This window comes from Cygnus atratus, chromosome 2 (assembly GCF_013377495.2).
Source record: "Cygnus atratus isolate AKBS03 ecotype Queensland, Australia chromosome 2, CAtr_DNAZoo_HiC_assembly, whole genome shotgun sequence".
Taxonomy (NCBI): domain Eukaryota; kingdom Metazoa; phylum Chordata; class Aves; order Anseriformes; family Anatidae; genus Cygnus; species Cygnus atratus.
The window spans coordinates 94,058,790-94,080,059 of NC_066363.1; positions in this window are offsets into that span (position 1 = coordinate 94,058,790).

Genomic DNA, 21,270 nt, shown 5'->3' on the forward strand with positions numbered 1-21,270 from the left:
TGCTTACACAAGTTTGAAATAAATGAAAAATTTACAAGAGGCTGACTTCCTAAACCAGTAGTTCTTTATACACACCGAACGAAGGTGTCAGCAATTACACAGAAAGCTCAGTGAAGCAAAGGATCAGGCCCGAGGTCTTTACTGATGGCTCAGGCTGACACACGTTGTGTCAGGTGACAGCAAACTGATTTTAGCATGCTGTGGCTTAGTTTTCCTATCTAGAAGTAGAAATCTATAATTTGTTTCTATTCATAAGATTGGGGATGAACTTTAATTAATAAAAATTTAAGTGCTTTGGGATCTTCAGATAGAAAGTAATAAATACGTTTCTAATTTCTTTGTGTTTTTATTATTATTATTTCTTCATGTTCTAATTAAAAGCAAACCATATAGCTGGTAAACTGTTTCTTCTGCACAAATAAAATCAAGGTCAGTGGTAAGGATCAAATAAAAATAAATAATGGAATAAAAATCAATTCATGTGCTGAGCAAGATTAATTTGAGTTCTCTTAATTCCTTCTACTCCTATTTTATCCTTTTGTTTTCAAAACCTAATTTTCAGTTACACTATTTCAAATAAATCTCCAGACGAGTTAAACATTTTAGATTACATTGATTAAACTAAGAAGATAAGCAATTACAGCCAAGATGTGTTGGATGCTATGTTACTCTGATATGTAAAGAATAAGCTTCAATGAAATGTAAGAAACGGTAAGCAAACAATCTGACCAGCAGTTTGAAATGCTATTATGAGAAGTATTTATTATGGTCGCTTCCATTTTCCTCATGCATTCCACAGAAATGCATTTTTGGCTCCATAGCTCAGGTAAATGTTTGAAAACGTTCACTGACAAACTGAAATTCTCAGAGCAGAGCATCTTTGCCAGGCTTGTAGACAGACTATTTTCCCAAGGGATAACATGGTAAATCAATGTTTATATTTCTATAACCCTTGAGACTCCTTGGTCTAAAAATTTGTAACTCTCACTAATCTGTATGGTGAGTGATAAAGGGTCTGCTGTTATTACAAAAGGAAGGCTGAAAAACGTTGAAGAGACAACTGTTATGGTCTGCTACAATATTCTCATTTCCTAATCACTTTCATGATATATTTACAGGATTCAATCTTTATTTGGGGAAAGGTATAATTTTTCAGTAGGCCTGAAAACAAGAGTAAATAATGAAGAAAAATAAAAATATCAACAAGACTATAGGGAAAGTATTATATCTATCCTGAATCTTTACATAAACTTTAGAATTTTATTATTTCATAAATGAAGGGTTACTTTATGTTTCTAAAAGAATGAACAATCATTATTAATGTAGTTGGAGCTGCATTATCTGCTGTTTTCTTCAGTGTTCAACACTGTAAACAGTTAAGAACATTTAATCTTGGTGAACAAAGCAAAAAAAGCTTGTTTGCTTTTTTTGTTTTAAGGGCAATAGTACAGTTTTATAATTGTATGTTTTAATTCTTGAAAAGCAAGTAGATAAGGTACTAAAGATCATCCCTACCAGAAGTCTGAATCACTAACTCATATTAGACAACTAATAAACTAGCCTGGTGGACAAAATGAGTTCTGGAAAGCTAGAAAAACTTATATATATATTTTTGCTTTATCTGGCAAGATATTTCAGCAATAAACATTATTGCACATATAAACATATTTTTGAGAAGTAACAGTAGTATGGGGAAAAATTACCAGACATTAAAAGAGATTTTCTACATTTAGAGAATGTTCCTTCCAAATGGACACGTTGGCAGACCACAACTTCCACAGATAACAAAAGTCATTAAAAATTTATACATAAAATTTAGGAAATAGCACCTAGGAATCAAACACTTAGGAAAGCAGTAACTTTTTGACAAAAGCACTGATCCCACATCAGAGGAAAAACTGCATTGAGTCCATAGGAATAGTTTAGAAAAAAAGTCCTTAACACTAACTGTTTCAGTCTACAAAGCTGCTCTTAAAAATCCTCAGTGAGTGCTAAGCTACACACCACCAGAGATACTAGGGTTGTTATCTCCTTAGTTAGAAAATAATCCATGTCATATTTCACATTTCCCAAAACAACACTTGCCACCAGTTCTGCTAGACCACGACTGTGTCTCTAGTTGTAAATGGGTGAGTGAACAGAAGAAATGTTTTGGAGCCATAAAATGACAGGAGGAAATACAGCGGTAGGAAATTCTAGTGGGAAGAAGCAGACAGAAATTTCTAGTCATTGATCAAGTTATTTATTCATTTATATATTCAGTCAATAGACAGGAATGGAACTAAACCCAGTTAATGGGGACCAGAAATGTATGTATGAGCTTACCCATTACCCTAGCCTTTATAAACGATCTCAACATAATCTGCCTGACTAAAGCATGATTTGGTTATAACTAGCCTTCTTGTTTTATTAGGGATATTAGGAAGAACCAAGTACCTCCCATTCCCTCTCCACTCATTTTTAAATCACAAGAGTTTAGGTGCCTCAATATTCATAGCCTATCCATTCGATCACAGTCCATCGGAGCATACAAAGAAAATGCCTCCAGAATACAAAAAGAACATTAAAACAATGAGGAAAAGGCTGCTGACATAGTCTACCTAGACTTCAGCAAGGCCTTTGACATGGTCTCCCACAGTATTCACATGGAGAAGCTGGCAGCTCATGGCTTGGACAGGTACACTCTTTGCTGGGTTAAAAACTGGCTGGATGGTCGGGCCTGGAGATAGTGGTGAATGGAGTGAAATCCATCTGGCAAAGGGTCACAAGTGGTGTTCCCCAGGGGTGGGTGTTGGGGCCCATCCTCTTTAATATCTTTATTGATGATTTGGATGAGGGAATTGAGTGCACCCTCAGTAAATTTGCAAACACCAAATTGGAGGGAAGTGTCAATCTGCTGGAGGGTAGAAAGGCACTGCAGAGGGACCTGGACAGGGTGGGTCGATGGGCAGAGCTCAAGGGGATGAGATTCAATGTGGCTCAGTGTCAGGTCCTGCACTTTGGTCACAACAACCCCATGCAATGCTAGAGATTTGGAACGGAGTGGCTGGAAAGCTGTGCAGAAGAAAAGGATCTGGTGGTGCTGTGTGGTGCTCACCTGAACATGAGCTGGCAGTGTGCCCAGGTGGCGAAGAAGTCCAGCGGCATCCTGGCTTGTATCAGAAATAGTGTAGCCAGCAGGACCACGAAGGTAATCGTTCCCCTGTACTCTGCTCTGATGAGGCTGCACTTCGAATACTGTGTTCAGTTTTGGGCCCCTCAGAAGGACGTTGAGGCTGTGGAATGTGTCCAGAGAAGGGCTATGAAGCTGGTGAAGGGCCTGGAACACAAGTCCACTTGCCGAGGCGACTGGCTCCGGGGCAGACGCGTGCTGCAGCGGAGCGCGGGATCGGGACAGGCAGGGCTATTTTTCGGGCATCGAGCCTACGTGAGGGAGCAGCCAGGCACCGGCAGCCCTCGTGAGGGAGGCTGACGAGGCGTAGGCGGAGCCAGCAGCGTCAGTGACAGCTCCTCCCTCTGGCCGTTCAACGGCAGCCCTTAGGGAGCGCGAGCGACCAGGAGCGCAGCTAACAGGGACGGCAAACAGGGAGTGACGCGGGGGGAGTGACGCGGCAGTTAGCGAGGCAGTTAGCGCGGGCAGGGCGGGCAGGAAGGGCGGAGCGCTCACACCCGCCCATAGGGACACCTCCTCTAACGGCACTCTCCCGTCAGCTGGGCTGAAATGGTCTCCACCAGGCACGGTGCTTTCTCTAGGAAGTCAGTACACACCCAGACCGACTGCCCGTCCAAACATGTGGCAGTTCAGGTCTCCGGATGCGGGGAGTGTCTGAGCTTCTTGCTGCCATCGGCGGGGGGCAGAGGGACTGCTTGCGTGAGGTGCGAGCAGGTGGACGACCTGGTCCGCATGGTGGCGGAACTCAAGGAGGAGGTGCAGAGGTTGAGGGATATCAGGGAGTGCGAGCGGGAGATAGACTGGTGGAGCGACTCCCTGCAGGACTGGAGGGAGAGGGACCGGGGTGAGACGCCCCAAAGGGGGGTGGACCCCCTGCCCTGTTGCCATCGGGCAGAGAGAGGGGACCTGCGAGTTGAGGAGGAATGGAGACAGGTCCCTTCTCGACCTCGCAGGAGATGCCCTCCCCTTCCGGCGCTGCCTTCCCAGGTGCCCTTGAACAATAGGTTTGAGGCCCTGGAGCTTGAGAGACCGGTGGGTGAGGACGAGGAAGGAAGCCTACCCAGGAGGATGCCTGAGGTGAGGAAGTTGACTCCACGCCTCAGGACTGCCTCCACCAAGAAAGAAAGAAGGGTGATTGTTGTGGGCGACTCCCTCCTCAGGGGAACGGAGGGCCCTATTTGTCGGCCTGACCCCACACATAGGGAAGTCTGCTGCCTCCCTGGGGCCAGGGTCAGAGACGTTACCAGGAAGCTTCCAAACCTGGTTTGCCCCTCTGACTATTACCTGCTTTTGATAGTCCAGGCTGGCAGTGATGATCTTGAAAAGAGAAGCCTGAAGGCTATTAAACAGGACTATAGGGGGCTGGGACGATTGGTGGAGGGAGCGGGAGTGCAGGTGGTGTTTTCGTCTATCCCTATGGGGGAAGGGAGAGGCACGGAGAGGACATGGAAAGCTCACGTGGTTAATAGGTGGCTCAGAGGCTGGTGCCAGCACAGAAATTTTGGGTTTTTTCACCATGGGGAGCTTTACTCGGCACCCGGCCTGATGGCCCCAGACGGGTCCCTATCTCCAAGGGGAAAACGGATCCTAGGCCAGGAGCTGGCGGGGCTCATTGAGAGAGCTTTAAACTAGGCAAGAAGGGGGACGGGGCTCAAACAAGGCTTGTTGGAGCTGTGCCGGGGGAAACAATGGCTAGGCTGGGGAAGAAGGCAATGGCCCAGCTGAAGTGCATCTACACTAATGCACGCAGCATGGGTAACAAACAGGAGGAGCTGGAAGCCATCATGCAGCAGGCAGGCTACGACTTGGTTGCCATCACAGAGACGTGGTGGGACCGCTCCCACAACTGGAGTGCTGCAATGCCTGGCTATCGGCTTTTCAGGAGGGACAGACAGCACAGAGGGGGTGGTGGCGTGGCTCTCTACATTAGAGAATCTTCTGATGTGGTAGAACTCCAGGCTGGGAATGATAAGGTTGAATCTCTGTGGGTTAGGATCCGCGGGAAGGCCGGCAAGGCTAGCGTCCTGGTCGGGGTCTGTTATAGACCGCCGAACCAGGATGAGGAGATGGATGAGGAGTTTTATAGGCAACTGACAGAAGTTGCAAAATCGTCGGCGCTTGTCCTCGTGGGGGACTTCAACTTCCCGGATATATCCTGGAAACACAACACGGCACAGAGAAAGCAGTCTAGGAGGTTTCTGGAGAGCGTGGGAGATAGCTTCCTGACGCAGCTGGTCAGTGAACCTACCAGGGGTGGTGCCCCGCTAGACCTTCTCTTCACAAACAGAGAAGGACTGGTGGGAGATGTGGTGGTCGGGAGCTGTCTTGGGCAGAGTGACCACAAAATGGTAGAGTTCTCTATTCTTGGCGAGGCCAGGAAGGGGACCAGTAAAACTGCTGTCTTGGACTTCCGGAGGGCTGACTTTGAGCTGCTCAGGACGCTGGTTGGCCGAGTCCCTTGGGAGGCGGTTCTGAAGGGCAGAGGAGTCCAGGAAGGCTGGGCGCTCCTCAAGAAGGAAATCTTAATGGCACAGGAGCGGTCCGTCCCCACATGCCCAAAGACGAGCCAGCGTGGAAGAAGACCAGCCTGGCTCAACAGAGAGTTGCGGCTTGTGCTTAGCAGAAAAAAGAGGGTTTATAATCTTTGGAAAAAAGGGCGGGCCGCTGAGGAGGACTACAAGGATGTAGCAAGGCTGTGCAGGGAGAAAATTAGAAAGGCCAAAGCTCATCTGGAGCTCAACCTGGCTACTGCCATTAAAGACAACAAAAAATCCTTTTACAAATATATCAACGCGAAACGGAGGACTAAGGAGAATCTCCATCCTTTACTGGATGCGAGGGGAAACCTAGTTACTAAGGATGAGGAAAAGGCTGAGGTGCTTAATGCCGCCTTTGCCTCAGTCTTTAGCGGCAATACCGGTTGTTCTCTGGATACCCAGTGCCCTGAGCTGGTGGAAGGGGATGGGGAGCAGGATGTGGCCTTCGCTATTCATGAGGAAATGGTTGGCGACCTGCTAAGGAGCTTGGATGTGCGCAAGTCGATGGGGCCGGATGGGATGCACCCGAGGGTACTGAAAGAACTGGTGGTGGAGCTGGCTGAGCCGCTTTCCATCATTTATCGGCAGTCCTGGCTATCGGGGGAGGTCCCAGTTGACTGGCGGCTAGCCAATGTGACGCCCATCTATAAGAAGGGCTGGAGGGCAGACCCGGGGAACTATAGGCCTGTCAGTTTGACCTCAGTGCCAGGAAAGCTCATGGAGCAGATTATCTTGAGTGTCATCACGCGGCACTTACAGGGCAAGCAGGCGATCAGGCCCAGTCAGCATGGGTTTATGAAAGGCAGGTCCTGCTTGACGAACCTGATCTCCTTCTATGACAAAGTGACGTGCTTGGTGGATGAAGGGCTGTGGATGTGGTTTACCTTGACCTCAGTAAGGCTTTTGACACCGTTCCCCACAACATTCTCCTCAAGAAACTGGCTGCTCGGGGCTTGGACTGGCGTACGCTTCGCTGGGTTAGAAACTGGCTGGATAGCCGGGCCCAGAGAGTTGTGGTGAATGGAGTCAAATCTGGTTGGAGGCTGGTCACAAGTGGTGTCCCCCAGGGCTCGGTACTGGGGCCGGTCCTCTTTAATATCTTTATCGATGATCTGGATGAGGGCGTCCAGTGCACCCTCAGTAAGTTTGCAGATGACACCAAGATAAGTGCGTGTGTCGATCTGCTCGAGGGCAGGAAGGCTCTGCAGGAGGATCTGGATAGGCTGGACCGATGGGCTGAGGTCAACTGTATGAAGTTCAACAAGGCCAAGTGCCGGGTCCTGCACCTGGGGCGCAACAACCCCAAGCAGAGCTACAGGCTGGGAGATGAGTGGTTGGAAAGCTGCCTGGCCGAGAAGGACCTGGGAGTATTGGTTGATAGTCGGCTGAATATGAGCCAGCAGTGTGCTCAGGTGGCCAAGAAGGCCAACAGCATCCTGGCCTGTATAAGAAGCAGTGTGGCCAGCAGGTCTAGGGAAGTGATTGTCCCCCTGCACTCGGCTCTGGTGAGGCCGCACCTCGAGTACTGTGTTCAGTTTTGGGCCCCTCGCTACAGGAAGGACATGGACGTGCTCGAGCGAGTCCAGAGAAGGGCGACCAAGCTGGTGAGGCGTCTGGAGAACAAGTCTTACGAGGAGCAGCTGAGGGAGCTGGGCTTGTTCAGCCTGGAGAAGAGGAGGCTCAGGGGCGACCTTATCGCTCTCTACAGTTACCTTAAAGGAGGCTGTAGTGAGGTGGGGGTTGGTCTGTTCTCTCACGTGCCTGGTGACAGGACGAGGGGGAATGGGCGAAAGTTGCAACAGGGGAGTTTTAGGTTGGATGTTAGGAAGAACGTCTTTACCGAAAGGGTTATTAAGCATTGGAACGGGCTGCCCAGGGAGGTGGTGGAGTCACCATCCCTGGAGGTCTTTAAAAGACGTTTAGATGTAGAGCTTAGCGATATGGTTTAGTGGAGTACTTAGTGTTAGGTCGGAGGTTGGACTCGATGATCTTGAGGTCTCTTCCAACCTAGAAATCTGTGTCTGTGTCCTATGAGGAACAGCTGAGGGAACTGGGGTTGTTCAGTCTGGAGAAGAGGAGGCTCAGAGGAGACCTTATTGCTCTCTACAATTACCTGAAAGGAAGTTGTGTGGAGCTGGGTGTCAGCCTCTTCTTGCAGATAACTAGTGATAGGACTAAAGGGAATGGCCTCAAATTGTGCCAGGGGAGGTTTAGGTTGGAAATTAGGAGGCATTTCTTCTCAGAAAGTGTAGTCAGGCATTGGAACAGATTGCCCAGAGAGGTGGTGGCGTCACCGTCCCTGGGGCTGTTCAAGGAAACAATGGATGTGGTGCTTAGAGACATGGTTTAGGGGGTGATATTGGTAGTAGGGTCATGGTTGGACCAGATATCTTGAAGGTTTCTTCCAACCTTAATGATTCTATGATTCTAATTTTGGCTCCATCATAGAACAGTCTTAGGACTTATCTAAACTTAAGTGACTTTGGGAATTTCCCACTGCTCAAAAACCACTATATTAGATCAGGTTGTTTGAAACTCTCCCTGAGATTCAGACTCCTAAGTATCTGTAATTCAGAAAACAGAGTTTGAAAACATCAGAAAAACAAACAAACAAACAAAAAATCTTCAATATGGAAATCACCCTTTATTTAAAATGTTAAAACTTATACAGATGTAGATGGTCTCCTGTAGTCCAGCAGCACAAAAGCTCAAATAGTCCAAATATTTGGGGGTAATGTATATAACTATAGCTCCAAAGTTCTAGAGGAAAATTTTCATCACAAGATGAAGAAGAAAATCAAAAACAGTTATTACTCAGGCCCACCAGCAGATGATATCTTTCTTTCTAATCATATACAGTTTATCTTAATCGTCTGTCCTAAGTGCCATCACAAGAAAAAAATAATAAATAAATAAAAATGAAGGGCACTAGAAGGAGGAATTTTGTTACACACACACACACACACACACACACAAACAAAAGAGAAAACTAGTACAGAAGAAGGATGTCTAGACAAGTCTATCCCCAGGCAAACTTCTGAATTTAAAGCGTATTTTACAGAATCATAGAATCATAGAATATCCCGAGTTGGAAGGGACCCATAAGGATCAACGAGTCTAACTCCTGGCACCACACAGGGCTACCCAAAATTTTAGACCATATGACTAAGAGCACAGTCCAATCGCTTCTTAAATTCAGACAGGCTTGGTGCAGTGACTACTTCACTGGGGAGCCTGTTCCAGTGTGCGACCACCCTCTCGGTGAAGAACGTCTTCCTGATGTCCAGCCTAAACCTCCCCTGCCTCAGCTTGACACCGTTCCCGTGGGTCCTATCACTGGTGATTACAGAGAATAGATCGGCACCTTCCCCTCCACTCCCTCTTGTGAGGAAGCTGTAGACTGCGATGAGGTCTCCCCTCAGCCTCCTCTTCTCCAGGCTGAACAGGCCCAGTGACCTCAGCTGCTCCTCATACATCTTCCCCTCTTGGCCCTTCACCATCTTTGTCACCCTCCTCTGGACACTCTCCAACAGTTTTACATCCTTTTTATACTTTGTTAAACAGGATCTACCCCGTGTGAACCCATGTTGGCTGGGACCAATGACTGCATTGTCCCCCGGGTGCACTTCAATAACTTCATGGATAATCTTCTCCATAACTTTACCAGGCAGTGACATGAGACTGACTGTAATTGCTAGGGTCTTCTTTCTTACCCTTCTTGAAAATTGGTACAACATTTGCCAGCTTCCAGTCCAATGGGACCTCTCCAGATTCCCAAGATCATTGAAAAATAATTGAGAGGGGTCCCGCAATGATGTCAGCCAGCTCTTTAAGCACCCTGGGATGAATCCCATCCGGACCCATGGACTTGTACGGATCCAGGTGGAGCAGAAAATCCCACACATGTTCAGGGTCGGTTGGGAGTTTATCATTTCCACTGTCATGGTCCTCCAGCCCAGGGCACCCTGGGTCCCGAAGCCCATCATCAGCATTGAAGACGGAGGCAAAGAAGGCATTAAACGCCTCTGCTTTGCCTATGTCCCTGTCTGTGAGGTGACCTTCCCCATCTAGTAGCAGATCTATGTTTTCTTTGGTCCTCCTTTTACTGTTCACATTTCTAAAAAAAAAAAAAACAAAAACTTTTTATTGTCTCCCACAGACATGGCCAGCTTCAACTCTAATTGGGCTTTGGCCACACGAATTTTCTCTCTATAAACACGAACAGTGTCCCTGTATTCCTTCCACGTTGCCTGACCCTGCTTCCAGCAGCCGTATATTTTTGTTCCACCTAAGCTCTAGTAGAAGATCCCTGGTCAGCCAGGCCGGCCTTCTGCCCCGCCTGCCTGACTTCCGATATTTTGGAATCACCTGATCTTGTGCTTTTAGGAGGCAGTGCTTAAAGACTGACCAGCACTGATGGATGCCAATGCCTTCAAAAGCAGTTTCCCAGGGGACCTTGTTAACTAGTTCCCTGAGCAGCCTGAAGTCTGCTTTCCCCATATCCAGGGCTGAAGTTTTGGTGGCAGTTTTCCTTCTGTCACCAAAAATTTTTAACTCAACCACTTCATGGTCACTATGACCAAGATGGCCGCCAGTTGCCACGTCTCCCACAAGACCCTTTCTGTTCTCCAGCAACAGATCTAGGAGGGCATCTTTCCTAGTTGGCTCCCTTAGCACCCGCACCAAGAAGTTATCATCTAGGTGCTTTACTAACCTCCTGGACTTGTTTGTGTCGGCCGTGTAATAATCCCAGTTGATGTCTGGGAAGTTGAAGTCCACCATAAGGACAAGGGGAGTTGATCTGGAGGCATCTCTTAGTTCCACAAAGAATAATTCAATAATTCATCATATTTTACTATCTCCCTTTAAAAATATAACTATTATTTTATTGCAGTTCCCTCAGTACAGACTCTCATCTCCACAGCATTCCCTTATAAAGCAGGTAAACACTCAAACACATGAAATTTCCTTCAGATTCCATAGCACACATATTCTGCTTCTCAAACCAGTCGTTCACATGTATTGTCATCTAAACTCATGCCAATCTGAACCCACTACCCAGGTTTCCCCTCAGAAAACCTTCCTTCCCAATTCTAGTCTTCCCTTCTCAAGGTTGAGGAATTTTATCATTACACATACTATCAATATTACATTATAGTATTACAGTTAGGATCACCTAAACGCTCCAAGCAGAACTTTTTTTTTTTTTTTTTTTTTTCAGGCTGCCCCAGGAACACCTTCATTCCCAAAGCTCTTCCTCTCCCCTTCTCTATTCAGCTAAGAAGTTTTACTCCTTCAGACCACCTACCTAATTTACTCTCAAGTTTCTTTGCTCTTCTACTTCATGTCATGCATCTTTTATTATGATCCTGCTCTCCACCTCTCCACATGTGCAATTTTTCTCACTCTGTATTTCTTTGCTTCATGTTACACACATAAATGTTTCACATACTTTTAGGCTCTTTCAGTTCCTTTATCTTCCCAAACAATGTTTTCCCAGCCAATTTCTCTTATTTCTCCACTATCCCTTCTTTCTGCTTCAGATTTTCTCCCAGCCTATTCATCAACTCTTTTACTTTATCTTTCTCCCACTTCTTCATGTTTTACTACAGCCAAGTTCTTCCAACTCAATTACTAAAACAGCTGATTTCAGGGCTTGATTTCAAGATCCATGAAATAGTCCACATGATGTGCAGAAGCAGTCATTACTGTCTTGGGATTTATTTTTTTTCTCAAAACATATATATACACTCTAAGACAAGTTAGATTTTTAAAAGGCCATCATTTATACTACAGTACTGTATAAAAAGATAACAAAGTTATTAAATAGAGGAGACTGTTAATATATTTTTGAGACACTTTATCCAGAATAACAGTCACAGAATGAGTTTGTGCCCGGTGCTTCTCGTCCTGTCACTAGGCACAACTGAAAAGAGACTGGCTCCATCCTCTCGACACCCTTCCCTCAAATATTTACATACATTAATGAAGTCATACAGGTTATATGGCTATGAGGTCATATATCCATATAGCACATTATGTTTTCTTTAGGTATGTGTTGTGGTTTAGCCCGGCTGGCAGCTAAACACCACACAGCCGTTCGCTCACCCTCCCCCCTCCCTCTCTGGGATGGGGGAGAGAGACGGGAAAGTGAAGCCTGTGAGTTGAGATAAAGACAGGTTATTAAGACAGGAAAATAATAATAACAATAATAATAATAATAATGATAATAGTATTAATAATAATAATGTGTATGAAACAAGAGATGCACAATGCAATTGCTCACCACCCGTTGACCGATGCCCAGCCTATCCCCGAGCAGCTGGCCCCCCCCCACCCCGGCTAGCCACCCCTATATATTGTTCAGCATGACGTCACATGGTATGGAATACCCCTTTGGCCAGTTTGGGTCAGCTGTCCTGGGTCTGTCCCCTCCCAGCTCCTGCTGCATCCCTAGCCTGCTCGCTAGCAGGACAGAGCGAGAAGCTGAAAAGCCCTTGGCTTGGTGTAAGCACTGCTCTACAACAATTAAAACATCAGCATGTTATCAGCGCTCTTCTCATCCTGATCCAAAACATAGCACCCTACCAGCTACTAGGAGGAAAATTAACTCTGTCCTAACTGAAACCAGGACAGTATGGTATATGTAAAGCACATAATTACAGCAAAAATGTATTATAACCAAAAAGTAGTTCCTTGTCCCAAAGAGCTTACAGTGTTAATAGAAAAAAGCAAACATACTGATTACAAAGTAGCACTGAGCTACAACCAACTGCATGAAAAGCAATAGCAACAGCATCTTAGCTTTTTTAGCACTGAAATTTTCACATGTAGCACAAGTGAGAAGAGATATGAAGGACAATGATCTCTTTCTGTTTTTTTTTTTTTTTTTTTCTATGAAATACATAGATTTCACAGAAATCAGGACAAAGCAAGTTTAAATGCCCTTTTATGAAAGTGCTGTAACACTTTTCATTGATTCTGAGTGGTTTTGTGTTTGTGTGTTTGCTTATTTGTTCTTTAAGACTCTTCTGTATGCAACAATTCTGTTTAATTTCACTCATATATGGGACATACTCTGATTACGGAAATATTTATAGGTCTACTCTCTTTTCTCAGGCTTACGTAGTAGCTCTGTCTCTCTAAAAGCAGAATATAGATTTGCTTCTAACTGGCATGATAATCTCATTGCCATTATTATGTCATGGTTTATCAAGATATTAATTTGTGGGCCACTGATTATGATCACAAACATTTTGAACTACTATTAAAATGTATATCTTTGCATTTCATTTGGTCTTGAAATCATCTGTTAACAGTTTGGTTTCCTTCCTTGACTGCCTCTGAAAGAGGAGAATCATGTTAATTTTGTATTTTTCACTGATTTCAGAAGTGTGTTAAACACAACCATCACCTGTGACAGTTTGTCTGATTACAATATTAATGATATTATTCTTCTATGGTCAATACGGGCAAGAAACTAACCACAAAATGTTTGTATTCTCTAACTTCTTTTTTACTCCCTTTGCATGACATAACTCTTTATAAGACACCCTGCCTATTCTACATTTATTTCTTTTGGAATAGCACTGTGCATATGGTCCCTACTGAACATAAAGCTCAGTTCCTCAATCCATCCCAACAATATCCATGAGAGCTATTTAATAAGAATAATTGTCTTTCAGCTTCCTTCTACAGAGGGGAATACAGCTGGATGAAGGGGAAACAGTAGTTTCCTTGAGAGTGACTGCCAACCAGTGAGTTTCAGAGCTCTTTCCCAGATTTTTGATAGTTCTGTTACAATCTTATAACTCTGAATAATCTAGTGAAGAGTGTGTAAAGATCTCAAAAATACACACTGTGCAAGATGCTGCTAAGTTTCTTTAGAGAGCAACTACTATCTACAAAAGACAGGAAATTTAAGAATAATGAAAGAGCACGTTTTATACTAAGGGAGTTATCAGACTGATGATGAAGATAATTTTGTATTTGCTCTTCCATTTGGCAATGATCAAATGCCAATCTGTGGAACGTGGGGGAGAAAAAAAAAAAAGCCACACTTATAGCTGCTAAAATTTTCATTGACAGATCTGTAAAGTGCATTCTGACTAACTCTTAAGTTTCTACAGGGATTGTGATATGTACCCACCCTATCAAACAAAAATATGCAAACACACTGATTTTTTTCTGCAATTTTTTTTCTTTATGTTAGTTTCTGAAATTAAAACAGATTTTCAGAAATCTAGAAGCACCTTTAAGCATTATTTTTACAAAATGCTGATGGTTTCTATGCAGAGATTATAATTTAAAGATTTTTTTAGAACCTTAAGAATAAGTAATAAGTGTTCAGCCCTGTAATATAAAGAGAAATTCTTTATAAAAAGCACACCCTTATAAGTCCAGTCAACACTCAAGGTACCGTTCGAAAATGACTGTTTATAAATAACAGCTTCCTGAATCCTGACGTTTCTTATCAAAAGCTATACCGGAGTCATTCAAAGGTCTTCCAATTAGTGGATTCAGACTTGAATGAAGGTCTAATTATATATAGCCTGATCATTGTGATAGAGTTTCTTGGTAGTCAGTTTTCTGCTTGTATGTGCTATATATGGTTTTGCTTGAAGTAATGTGGATATGCAGCAGGAAAGAAGCGAATAGGAGGGAAACAGAACAAGAAACATGAAGCATGCTGGGGGACTCTGAAAGGAGCAGAATCCCTATTTACAATGGAAGACAGACCCACAGCCATTGTGAGGTATGATGGAAAATTCTCAGAATTTTCTAATTGTACCAAAATTTACAGTGGTACAGTAACATTGGTGAGAGGTTGGAAATCCAGTGAGCTGGACTGGAAATAAGAAGGGAATGCAAGAGTGAACACTGTGGGTAGGGGAATATTTGCTTTCAGTCGTTTTGATTACTCCCTTACCCAGAGAGGCTGGAATTACTTTATTCTGATTCTCCATTCTGGACAACCTGAAATCATCAGGAGAAGCTAGCTTAGTAGATAACACTGTTATGAAGACTCTATTGAGAGCAGTTGTCCTGACTCCTGTGTAGTGCTTCTGGTTTTGCAAGTATATTTTAGAGTCATGAAGCATCAATAGAATATTCCATAACATAACAAAAATAGAAAACTTGATAACACTGATAACTGAAAGAGATATTAGTAGAGAATTGCATTGAACTTCATATAAAAATAAATAAGACAAGGAATTCTGTACTGATTGCGTTATTCCTTTTCATATTTAATTCAACAAAACCACTCTCTTTTAGAATCCACTTCTTACAGATATGTCAATGTCTCTGGAATTCAAAACTACTTTGTAACATAAACCAGAGAGTATTGCTATAGAATTGAAGTAGTGTGCTGCCAGGTAGCAATGCTTTTGTGGATAAAATAGTTTTATTTTATTCTTTTGTGCCAACAAAAGACATCAAAATTATAAAAGAAACTTTAATATAATATTAATTAATTCCATTGAATTCCATACATTCATTACATTTTTTTCTGAGGAATAAATCTACTTTTTAGTTCTGGAAATATTTGTTGTGTTTGGCACGTTTGTCACAGCCATCTCATCTCCATCTCTGGAATAAGAATCTGCATTTTACAGTGTGAGATTTAACTTTTTCATTCAGCTGCCAATATCAGTTCCATCCATTCCTTGCCCCCCTTGTTTTCTTTCTATTTCTTTAGTTAATCTTAATTTCTTTGTATTGTTTTCTTTTTTTTCTGTCCTGTTCTGCTTTTCTCTACAATCTTTTTAGCTTTCTCTCCTTTCCCCTGCTTTGTTCTGTATTTCCTAATCTCATCCTACTTTCTAATCTTTTGAATCAGGGAGAAGTTTGCTAGCCCCAGCAATTCTCTGGAAACAACATATAAGGGAAAGAAAAAAGGGTGTTTATGTAAAAGGGTGTACTTCAATACCTGTGGGACAGATATCCACACAATTAAGAGGAAAAAACATTGATAGTCCAGAAACTTAGCAAGGTGGTGGGAAGTAGTTCCAAATATTTTGTTCAGAGATAGATACAAAAAAGAGTTCAGTATATTTGATGACTGTAACTATAAACATCAAATATATATATATATTTACACAGAGTTTGACATGGTAAAAAATATTTTTACAGTTTACAGTTTACATTTTACACTTACTTCCACTGGCACAGCACATTTAAGTTGTGACTATTTTCTATAAAGTAAAGAAAATTCTCATAGAGACACGAATTAAATCTTCAGCAAGACAGGCAAAATGATTAAGAAAGGAAAAGAGTTGCCACTAAGCCTTCCTCATTCACTCTCTGTGAGTTAACTAGACTTGACATTGTTAAAGTTTAGTTGCTATTTCTATATATGACTGTCACTTTGATTAACATTACTTGTAATGCTTTGCAATGTCATTCTGCCTAGAGACAAATATATATGAGTTTATAAACAGGTAATCCTGTTTTGTTATGATTTAGGTTTTGTTTGTAAGAAACTCACCTTCTTGCAACACTGATGACATCAAGAGGAATTACTGTAGAATTCAAAGGCTCTGCATCTGTGTTGACAGTTTCAGCAGTGTATATTGTTTAATTTTTAATATGATGAGGTATGAAAGGCTAATGCAATTTCTGATTAAAGTCTCCAGTACTCATTTATTGTACTGAAAAATTGGAATCTAACTTAGGTTTCAAAACAGTGAAATAAATAAAAACTTGAAATGTTAATTAGAGAATTTATGGTTAATCTAAAATAAGTAGGAAATGCTATAGAATACTTGCAGTTATTTTTAAATCTACTGTAATAAACATGACTGGATGACACCAAGCCAAGCAGTGATCAGAATGATCTTCTCTTCTAACAATGGAATACAAATTGTAATGATATTAATTTTACATGAGTATAGAAATGAATTTGCAGTTTGATATTAGAAAATATATTTTTATTGTCTCAAACTATAATTTTTGTGAATGGGTTTCAAACTTTGATATGAACACACATTCCAACCTACATTCACAAATATTCTGCTGCTCACAAAGCTTGAAAATACATGAATGGCCTTTCCATTCTGAGACAAGTTGTGGGACTTCATGAAACAAAGAAAATTCCCAAGTTTGGGATGGTTCCAGTAACATGTGAGAAAGACTACTTGCAAGTAAGACTTTTTAAGATTTCTGAGAGGCAAGTTAGGTGAGATCAAATGTTGGACATATTAGAGGGAAAAGAACTTCTTATATTCTGAAGAGTTCTGCTTGTGTTGTTTTTTACAAAGTCTAGCCAACTTGTAATAATGTCAATAATTTAACATGCCATAAATAACGTACAAAGCAATAACAGCCCACTTAAGGCTACCGTTTTCGATAATGCTTCTTTTTGTGTTCCAGTAGAAGCAGAGTGGAGAGAACACATTCATCATGTTTCTTTGTTTCATTTGTGTACATTAGTTTATGCCATTACTTTATCTGAAAATGCTCAAACTCCTTGATGGTCTATTCTGACTTGCAGTATCATTGAATACTGAAGGTTTTCTGAGAGGACACCAATGCAAAAACCCTGCAAAGAGCAACAACAGGCGGGCAACCCTGAAGAGTCAAGGCTATTATAGAGAAAGCTTTAAGATCTTTTTACTTGCTAGGAATTTAGCTCAGAATAGACCTGTGTCTTTGGGGAATGAGTCTTGGATATATTACAAAGACTTCGGAGCAAACAGTTGTACCCAGCAACCCTGGACTTTCCTAGCTATTTTCCATCTATTGTAATTCCTGAGTTTCGTTATGAACAATAAAAGAATGTAGCAATTTTGCTACTGTTCTGGGCAGTAATAATTAAAAGTCTTTCCTATTTCTTGAATCTCACTTTACCAGTAGGAAGGCAGATCAACCCAAATGGTTAATTGTAAAGTCTTACGCTTATTCTCACATTAAAGGCTGGGTATGTGAAAAAATATGGAAAGATTTGCTCAAATGCTGAAAGCATAGCATTTCTTAATCAAAGCAGTGATAACAGAAAATAGTGAGACTTTGCCTTTCTGTTTTTGAGATTCAAGCTTACTTAAAAGCAACCGTAAGTGTGACAAGAATGGTAATTTTTCTCTTAAATTTTGTTATGGAACTTTGGTTTTATGAGAATTGAATGTTTCAACTAGGTTATGCATAGCATTATGCAAGAAGTAGCTTCTCTAAAATCCTGCATAAACCTGGAGTGGGTTACTTTGTTACAACAACAGTTTTTATTATTTTCTCATGAAACAGCTAAACCTAATACTATGCTTTGTTAATCTTGAAAACCTGTTGCTGTCAGTATTTTGAGGCACGCAGGCAAACAACAACAACAACAAACAACAACAGCAAAACTATTTTATGAAGTACAGGAACAACTTAAGATTTGTGACAATATCGTGCTCCCATGAAGTGGTAATGTTACCTTGCAAGGACAAGAGAAAGTAATGTTGGAAAATGTATTGTATCTCAGAACTCTAATTATGTGCTGAGAACTGACAGCTATATTATTAGTGGGAAGAATATACATGTAATTTCTTGGTGTGGTTTCCTCTTTGTGCTACCCCTAAATTTGACCTAAGAGATGCTCAGAATGCTCAGAAGCACTGATATGTTTCTGATAGCCACTCTCCCAGTACCCCCATTCATTAGCTAGAGTAAAGGCTTTGAATCAGTACATGTACAATTCTTCCAGCCTATGCCAAACATATCTAAACAAAATTGTTTGTGCTTAATTGGAAGGCAGAGGGACCATTGGGACTATTATTTTTTATCAAAAGTATTATCTTTGTATAAAACTTTCTGAAAAAAAAGAAAATAATATGTAAAATAGAAATAATATTTTCATTTTTATGTTGAATTTAAAATTATTTCACTTAGATTTTTTTGTCAAAGGTTAGTTCATCTGAATTTTCTTTAAAATGTCACTTTAAAAATTGCTTGTTTCTCTCTGCTGTCTATGAAAAGAAATTTCAGTGGCTAGTTCAGACACAGATATGTAATCTTTAGAAGCTCATCTAAAGGCAGATACACTTCACCCATATTACCTTAAAAAGACAAAATACTCCCATTTTTTCACAATCTGTAGAAGTAGACTAAGGAACTAAAACAAAAGGAAGGAAGGAAAGAAGAAAGGAAAGACAAAAGGAAAGAGGGAAGGGAGGAAAGAAGGAAGGAAAAAATGAAACGATATTTAGAATGAAATGGAAAATAATTTTGCATTAGCCTAAAAAAAATAAATATTTAGATTTGTATAAATTTTAGAGCTTTTAGAATTTTAAGATCAACTTAAAATTATACATTGATATTTCCGGTGTGGATAGGAGACCTTGCATGAACAAGACTTGCACACTCTACAGGATATTTTGAAACATATATTCAGAAGTTGACAAAGAACCGTTAAGTCAAAGACTTTGTTCCAGCTCATCCATAACGACATCCTACATCATTCCACTACAATAGAGTTCCAAACCATAGAACTCAAATGTTAGAATCTTAAAATCATAGAATATCTTGAGTTGCAAGGGACATGAAGGAATCATTGAGTCCAATTCCTCCTCCAAAACAATAAAGGCATATATTTCTCAAAGGAGAAATATGAGACCCCCCCTATCAAATATAGAGACTATCCCCCTACATTAGCCCTGGCTTTAAGCTACTCTTCAACAAACAAGTCTCCAAATTAGTTCAGATTAATATTCTGAACTTCTAATATTTTGGCTTTTCCTGCTATTATTTGCTATTCTACATATATTGAGTAGTGACCAATGGCACATACACTACAGTGGCTGTCTACATTTTTTGTATTGAGCTAAAGTCATTTTGCAGAGTTTTAAGGTTATTTAAGCCTTAGTCTACGGCTTCAATGGTATAATTTTGGATATAAAAATCAAATTAAAATATAATCTAATTTTTTCTAAGTGTTAAAGGATTGGAGAGGTATTCTGTATAAAAAAAAAATAACATTTGGATTATACAGTTGGAGGATAAAAATGGACATTATTTGTGGAACCAGTGGTGCAGAGGAAAAATATAACAATAATGTATATCATCATTATGATTATTTAATTTCCTCATCTCATCTGAATAACACAGGAAAACAGGTTTTCAAGCTAACAGTTCTGCTTAGACTCTTTGCTTATTTGGCAAATATTACATAAAACTTATTTTATTCACCCACCTACTGAAGTTCAAAACCCAAATGTATGAGAAGAAGGAAATCCTCTTTCAATTTAGCTAAAACACAAGAAAAAAGAGTCTGATTCCATCCATTGTAAATAGAGTTATGCAAGTTTTGTCTCAGATAAAAAACTTCTTTCACAGCAACCATTTCCAAAGATATATTTTTGGATGATTCAGAGCAGAGAGTAAGGGTTTCAACCACCCCTTTGGATGATAGCACTAGATTAATAGGATTTCCCAGTATAAAATATTGTACATGAGAAAAGTGAATATAATTTAAAATATTTTCTCTTTGTCTCATAGGATTCATGCCTTGCTTGTCAAGTATACCACTAAAGCTGGAAAATATATGACGTCTTTTTCTTGGGAAATTATAGTCCCTCAAGTAGAAAACAAATTTTATCCTCCACAGTACTGTGTCTTTTTTTATTGTTTAGTCAATTAAATAATATAATGTTTTAATATAACTCCTGTGAATTTTAAAATTTCACCACTAATGTTCTTGCTATCCCATGAGTCCTCAAAGGTAACCAGAAGAAAATTGTTCATAATTTGAGAACAGAAAAAAATAGGTAATTCAATGAAGTTTTTTAACTTCATATTTTATTCATATTTATTTTATATGCAAAAAGCATTTTGATACAGAATGCACCTAAATACCTCATGAATTAATAGCCTGGGTTCATATACATTTCCTAATAGAAAATCTCTTTTTTACACTAAATTCTTAGAATTGTAAATCAGCAAATTCAATACAATATGAAGTACAGTAGACAACAACAATTAAAGCGAAGCAAAACAAAACAACAAAAAAATAAATAATAGAACAAAAATACCACCTTTCTGTGATTTATACTTTAATTTTTTTCAATAGAAGCCTCAGGCACTTTCAATTACATCCCACTCCCCTAGTTTTTCAACTCCCATATGTCAAGACTACAAACAGATGTTGTATTTTAGAAAGGCAAAACTCTCTCCCTTCAGGTAGGAGAGCTGAGTGAATTATTTCATGTTATTCCATGTTCTCAGAAAATCTCTGAACTACTGGAAAAGTTTCACAGTAAGAAAGTGGTAAGAGACATCTCCTCAAACTCATGTGTGAAGGATGAGAGGTCCGGAAGAGAGTGATTTTGATCTCACAGCTGTACCCTGTCTGTACTTCACACACTGTATGGGTAACATGCCCTTCCTCTGTGCTATGAACCTTATTGCCATCAACTTGTGTGAAAAGGTTGTGGTTTGCCTAAAGTGGGGAAGTTGTTTTATTTTTCCTGATATCCACATGAGCCAGCCCTTACAAGAACATACTCTGTTGTGTAAAGGAGTGGAGAAACACCTGCTGATATCCACGGAGAAAGTCCCCACACCCCCACAGTATAACATGGGTAACAC